At 40.2% G+C, this 6,846-nt stretch overlaps 1 pseudogene; it reads left to right on the top strand.

Annotated features, from left to right (window-relative positions):
* The first annotated feature begins 5,026 nt into the window (after window positions 1-5,026).
* On the top strand, window positions 5,027-5,702 carry LOC110200847 (arpin pseudogene; annotated as a pseudogene).
* Window positions 5,703-6,846: the final 1,144 nt, after the last annotated feature.

Here is a 6,846-nt window from a genome sequence, read left to right as displayed (position 1 = left end):
TGTGCTAATGGCCTGACTCTTCTCAATAAAGGGGCACTGATCTGGGAAACTTGTGAAGAATACAAAAGCTTTTGCAATAGTCATTAAGGAAACTGGAATAGAAGGGTATAAAAGATGAACAAAAACTTGCTGAGTAGAAGTGCAGGTATATCTGATACTAAAGAGCACAAAGTTTTACTGGAGCCTATCACAAGTTTATAAGACTCTCCAATGATGCTCAGTAGTCTGGGGTTAGGGTTAGCAGGTGATAATGGTTACTTAGGGTTGGGTAATAACCAGATAGAATCAGGAGCCAGTAAAGTGGATGAGGGAAACAGGATTTCAGTGAAAAACACTATTAGAGTAGAAGACCATAGGAACCAGCAAGCTGGGTGGGGAAGCAAATAAATCCAGAAGGCAACTGATACAGTGACACCTTAGGAAAATAATCAAAAAGACAGTTGAATACAAAAGGTAATTTCACCAAGAATAGGTTGGATCAAAGTCAATCTGGGAAATTTCAAACTTCAAGTTAGAACAGCTCCAGGTGATGGATATATTCCTGCCCTGCAACATATTCATGGATCACTGTGTCAGAGACACTTAGAGAAGTTAAATACTTGACTAAGGTTACATGATAACAAATGTTAGAAGGATTTGAACCCCTCTGACTCCAGAGCCAGAAGTCTTTCACTGAGATCAATGTGATCGTTTATGCTTCCTCTTTGCATGTATGAAGTACTCAGTTTTAAAAATGATACTTTGACATTTTAAGAGTAATAGAGTAAGCAGGTTGAGAATTTAAAGGCCTTTGGACTAAATTCTTTCATTGTGGGAACGGAAATAACTGCTTCCTAATGTAACTGCTTTATGAGTTCAGCCTTTTTAGTGTTTGGTTTCTTAAAATGAAGCAATGTTTGTGTGGTGAAATAAAAATTATCTACTATGTCTTAGAAAGATGTCACCTTTAGAAAATGGGAACAGACTTTGAAATATTAAATGCATAAGTGAATATTATGTAAAAATAGAATAAAATCATTCAATTCTAAAGGTCTTATATTAGCACTTTAATAATAGTTGGTATAGAGGTCTAAGATGGATGACTATGATTACTTCTTATGCTCTACATAAATTTCATAGATGATGGATATCCCTTTGATTATGATAGATGATACTTGTTAGTGTCTTTTATTTACTATTGCAGAATTTGTCCTGATATCATAAAAAAATGCAATGAAACTTTCAACGTAAGATCAATTTTCTTTTTAGGAATTCATGCATCTTAAAAACAAACAGTGATGCTTGATATGTAATTAATGTCAAAATAAAAGCAAAAGAAGAAGGAATTCATATCCCTTAACAACATAAAGGAAAAAGTTCCTAATCGTTTTCACTGATCAGCCTTTTTGAATCAACCAAGTGAGAAATCAAGAGAAATGGAGAGACAGGCAGGGACAGAGAGATAGAAACAGAGGGACAGATAAGAGAGAGAGAGAGAGAGAGAGAGAGAGAGAGAGTCATTTTCCTTCCTCACCCCTAATCCACACTAGAGAAGGCAAGATAACTTGCTTTCTTTCTAGGGAGGAGGGGTGCAGAGGTGAGAAGGGAGAGAATCACCTTCCCTCTTTGCTCTATTTGCAATGCCTACAGATTCGAATGGCTACTGAAGGTTAGACTGTGGTGATGGGACAATTCAGATGCAGCTAGCTCTGAATATCTGACAAATTGAATTTGAGTTAAAACTTCCTGTTATCTCTCTTAAGATACTTAAGAGCCACAGACATAATAGTTAATTAGCACAAAGGAACTGCCCCCAAATCTGACCCCTTACTCTGTCACTCAGTCATGTGAATGGTTTGAAATAGTGGATTACTGTTATAAACAGGATGGATCTCTGAATACACTATTGATAACCAGCACTATCAATATTATATTTACAACTTACGTCTCTTGAAATGGGGAAGAAAAAACACACACAAATCTGGCAGAGAGTTTATAATGCAGAAGATATGATGTTGCTTGCAACTCAAGGCAGCTGTGAAATTTCCTCTAAAATCCATATGCTTACTGTATTATCTTCTTAAATTTATTTTTTGCTCTCAAGCAATACTTAGGAATGGTCATGTCCTAATTTCATCATTACCCAATTTTTCCACCTTCAAAATTAAAATAGCTCTGAAATCCCTCTGTCTGAATATAACCTCCTCTTCTCAGGGCCTAATCTCTCATGATCCTATTCTCCATAACCACACCTTCTAGTAACTGAACTTTTTCCTTTCCTTTTTCCTCTCCCCTTTTCTGGATTCATTTTCCTTCCTTCAAAATTTTGGCTGTGTAATAACCAATACAACTTAGTGCTCTCCTCTACCTTTGAGTCCCTTGCCTATTTGTCCTTAAGAAACAAAATTATGAATAACTCCCACCATTCTCCTTCTCTATTCTTATATGCTTCTGAACCCCAAGTTGAAGAAGTCGTATACCAAAGCTAAATAAGTCCACTACAGATTCAAATTATGTAATATAAATTGGGCTCTCACTGATGCACATCAACTCTAACTCTTTCTGTCTCTGTCTCTGTCACCCTCCCTCTCTTTTCTCTCTATCTCTCCCTCTCTCCCTTCCTCCCTCCTCACTGCATCCATTCCAAGAATTTCTTTTCTCAAGTCACTAACATTGTCCTCATTCCTTCTCAACAGAGTATCTTGCCTCATACTTTACTCTAAGAAGTCACATGTGGTGAATTCTCTGTCCTCCTTGTCACACTTCAAATGCCCTAAATATCAAATCCCTCTTCTGCTCTAGTCTCAAAGGATGAGGAGGATCCTGCATTTGTGCCCTTGAATCTATCCCCTCCGTTTGATCATCTTTGTTTTCTCCCTAATTTCAAATCTCCTTTCCTATTGTCCACAAAACTATCCAAATCTCCACATCAAAGTAAAATCCCAAACTTCAAAACAAAACAAAACAAAAATCTCTTGATTTCACTCTCTCACAGGCAAACTCTTAGAAAAAGTTGTCTGTATACCTTCTTCTTTCTCATCTCCTACTTTTAAAACTCTTGCAAACTGATTTATACACCCACCACTCAATACAAATAGTTTTTTCCAAGGTCACTAATGCTCTCTTTATTATTAAATTTGATGACCTTTTTCATTCTTTATATCTTTGAAACACAACACTGTTGATCTCCCTTTCATTTAGAATACTTTCTCCTCTCTGGATGATACTGCTCTGTCACAGATTTTATATTAGAGTTGAGTTCTGCTCAGTTGAGGGTCAAGTGGATGACTGGTCTGGGTGTTGTACTGAGAAATCAGCAAGCAAGACCCAGACATAATTTAAAATGTGGATTTATTAGCGTGCGGCTGCAAGGGGTATGCACATCCAAATCAAGCAGCCCCGATCAGGGGTCAAGCTAGGGTTTATATGGAAAAGAGCATGGGAAAGAAATGCCAGGAACACTGATGAAGTAATCCAAAGGTGCAGGTGTTTTGGGGGGGCTATGGATGGGAAAGTACAGGGAGTATACCGGACAGGGAGGGGGATGGATCTTTGGAGTCTGGCAGGAGGAAGAGTCCTTGGGCTGGCCAAGGACACCCCTCTCCCTCTGTCTTGATGAAAGAATGCTCTTCAACAAGGGAAAGCTTTCTCACAACACAGGAACTTACTAAGGAATTGGAAGGCTTCCAGACACATGATCTGAGGGCTGGGGCCTGAGCAGCCCAGCTCTGTGTAGCTGTATCAGGGAGAGAGATAAGGGTCATGCTGAGGCCCATGCATGAATAACTGCTAGGCACAGTGTCCTTGGGCTGGGGAGTGGTTGTCAGAGACAGTGTTTCTGAGACTAGGGAGAAATTGGGTCACAAGCACCCGAGCACCCCATCATTACGGGTCAGAGATCACACAAACTAGACCAGGTGTCCTGGTCTCTGGTACAAACATAATTATCTAAAGCAATTATACTGCAAGCTTTCTTATCCATTTGCATTGGAGGTACGGGCTATGCTGAGCTATGCAAGAGTACATTTCACTATTGTTTAGATTTAGGAGGAAAGAGGTCTGGGGCAAGATTAAGCACCAACTTTTGCTTTCCATGGCTTAAAGGGCCCTACTACCTGAATGGTAAAATAATGTTCTGCATTACATGGGGAGGGTCTGTAAGTTTTGGTACTTCTGAAGTGGTGTGATCAGGAGAAAGTTTTCTTCACTGCCTTCCAGGTCTGTGTTCTGGTCTTTACACATAACCTTTCCTCTCAGCCCTTGGAACAGTGACTGAAACTGGTTAATGAGTGACATTGCTGGTAAATCAGGACTGCCCCTTTCTGCATTGGAATGCTTATTAGGAGCTTCTAATTGTCAGGTGATTCTGCACTTAGTACCAGTACAGAGGTTACTCAGCACTTCTGTCTGCCTAAGTTTTCAGTCTCTTTACTGTCCCTGGGTGCTGGGTTGTTCCCTGCTGCTGTTGCTGCTGCCATGCTGCACTCCTGGCCAGCCCCAATTCTATGTCCACAGATTTATCTGTCTAGCTTATTAAGTTGTCCTGGTCTGGAAAAAAAATGACTCACTGTGATTTTTTTCTTGGTTTTTCCCACTCATAATTCAGTTTGGCATGTTTTTTAGGTCATTGTGTAAGAAGTTTTGGGGAAGTTTGTGCCAGAATTGCTAAATCTCCACCATGGAGAATATTGAAATAGCATTTGTAAAAAAAAAAAAAAAAGCACTTAGCGTAGTGCTTGGCTTATAGTAGGCACTATGTAAACACTTCCCTTCCCTTCCCATTCTATTTGACTATTATACAGGCCCTTCTATAAATTCCCCACAGAAATTCTACCCAACTTTCTGGTGCCCTTACTCTAAAGCTCTTGAAATTGTGTGGATGATAATTGCTGAAATGTTAAAATTGCTGACTTTGGAATCATAAGACCTAAGGGCAAACCCAGCTTTGTTATCTACTTCCTGTGTAACACTGGGCAATTCACAAATCCTTATTGAGTTAGTTTGCTTATCAGTAAAATTAAAGGGATTGATCCCATCCTTTATCCCAATGAGCCGCATCTATCACAGCAGCACCCTCTGGAATAAGGCAGTGCACAGCACTTGGCTGCCTGCTCTCGTGACTCAGCTGCAAAACAGTGAGGAAACGGTATCCTGCTGGAGGGAGAACTGGTTGACATCTCTTATCATAACATCTCAGATGCCAGTGGCAAAAAGGAGCATTACTATGTGTTGTGCATCAGACCCAGTCACATCCATTGCTTCAAACTTGACTCAAAGTGGAATGAGATAGAACCAAACTTCACCAACACCAGGAAGGTGCACTTGGGCTTCCTCATGTTCTCATATAAGGTGGAAGCCAAAGGTGACATGGAGAAACACCCATGGAGTTGAAGGGGCTTGTGGAAAAGCCATAACTGCTGGTGATTATAGGAAGCAACACTCCAGACCAGATACTGGCATTTTGGATTCCAGAGACTGAGATGGAGAAGATTGAGGCAGAGCTAGGTGCAGAAATTCTTCTGAAAACCCAAGGTGATAGTCCTTTCATAGGCTCTCTAGCAAAACTTGAGGCTGGAATAGTGACCAAGTGTAATTTTGCTGGTGATGGACAGACAGGTGCATACTGGACTGACAATGTCATGATGCAGAAACCCTTAGAAGGAGCAGCATCAGAGACGGGAAGCCAAGGGGATGGGGCAGAATATGATGAGTGGGATAACTGAGAGTAGCAGGAATTGGAGCATCTCTGTGGTGGCCACTACCAGCATGAAACTTCTTTTGAATCCCTTCACTCTAATTTCATCTTTGATACTTCTTATGGAACAGTGGCAGTAGGAGATGAAGATGTCATTACCTCATCTTAGCAGGTGGTTGGAATACGCTTCAGGCTGTCCTACCTCTGGTAAAATCCTATTGAGATTGGGCAAGTCCATTCACTATGGCTCCTGGATGACCTGGGCTCAAGGTCTGTTCTTAGAGTTTCCCCATGTTTAATTCTTGTCAAGGGAAGGGTCTCCATTTCCTCATTCAAACAGCTTAAGAGTCTTCTTGGGCTGTGACCAGATACCTGCAAGATGAATTGGAATTATTTATAACTACACTTGGAGGAAACAAAAGTAACTCACTCAGCTGAGACATAGTGGCTCATGGGAACAAGTCGGTGAATTTCCTGTTGGTCATTTTGGCTTTAACTTCCTGCATGAGCCCCTGAAAAACTGAAGTAGGATATCAGTTCCTCTGTCCTTCATCTTTGTGCCCCTTCCCTATGGCTTGGCACAGATTCATATACTTTCTCCCACAGCCCCATACCCCTCTTACCTCAATTGGCAATGCAGCCATATTTCCATTTATACTTTAGCTTTTATCCCCAATTTTATCCTTGTCCCTCTGCTAATTGTCCCCTTGATGAGGCTGGCAATTTTAATCTCCATCTCCTGATGTCATGATGCCTTAGATTTGGCCAGCACTAATTGAGCAATTGATAAGGAAGAGTCAAAGAGTACAGTTATCTACCTCCATTAGTGTGTCTAATTGTTCCATAGCTCTAAAACTAACCCTACCAGTCTAGAATGTTTTGGTTTTTATGTAATTTATGCCTCTTATACCACAAACTAATTTTATCAACAGTTTTTGTTAATTTATAAATTTGGGGGGTGAGAGAATGCAGAACAAAAAAAAATTGAAGGGACTAACTCTCCTCAAAGGTGAATTCTGACCATATGACTATGATATTGAGACATAGTCCTAATGGAGTATAAGATTTATTCATCCCTTACTCTTAATATGTGGCCCATCTTTCTTCTACTGATTAGACTGGTAGATAAGGAAAATATTGCAGATATATTGTACCTAGATTACAGCAAAACA

Source organism: Phascolarctos cinereus, unplaced genomic scaffold (genome assembly GCF_003287225.1).
Source record: "Phascolarctos cinereus isolate Bilbo 61053 unplaced genomic scaffold, phaCin_HiC Scaffold_4;HRSCAF=312, whole genome shotgun sequence".
NCBI lineage: Eukaryota > Metazoa > Chordata > Mammalia > Diprotodontia > Phascolarctidae > Phascolarctos > Phascolarctos cinereus.
The sequence above is the reverse complement of the archived record's forward strand: the minus strand, read 5'-3'. Positions and strand labels throughout refer to the sequence as shown.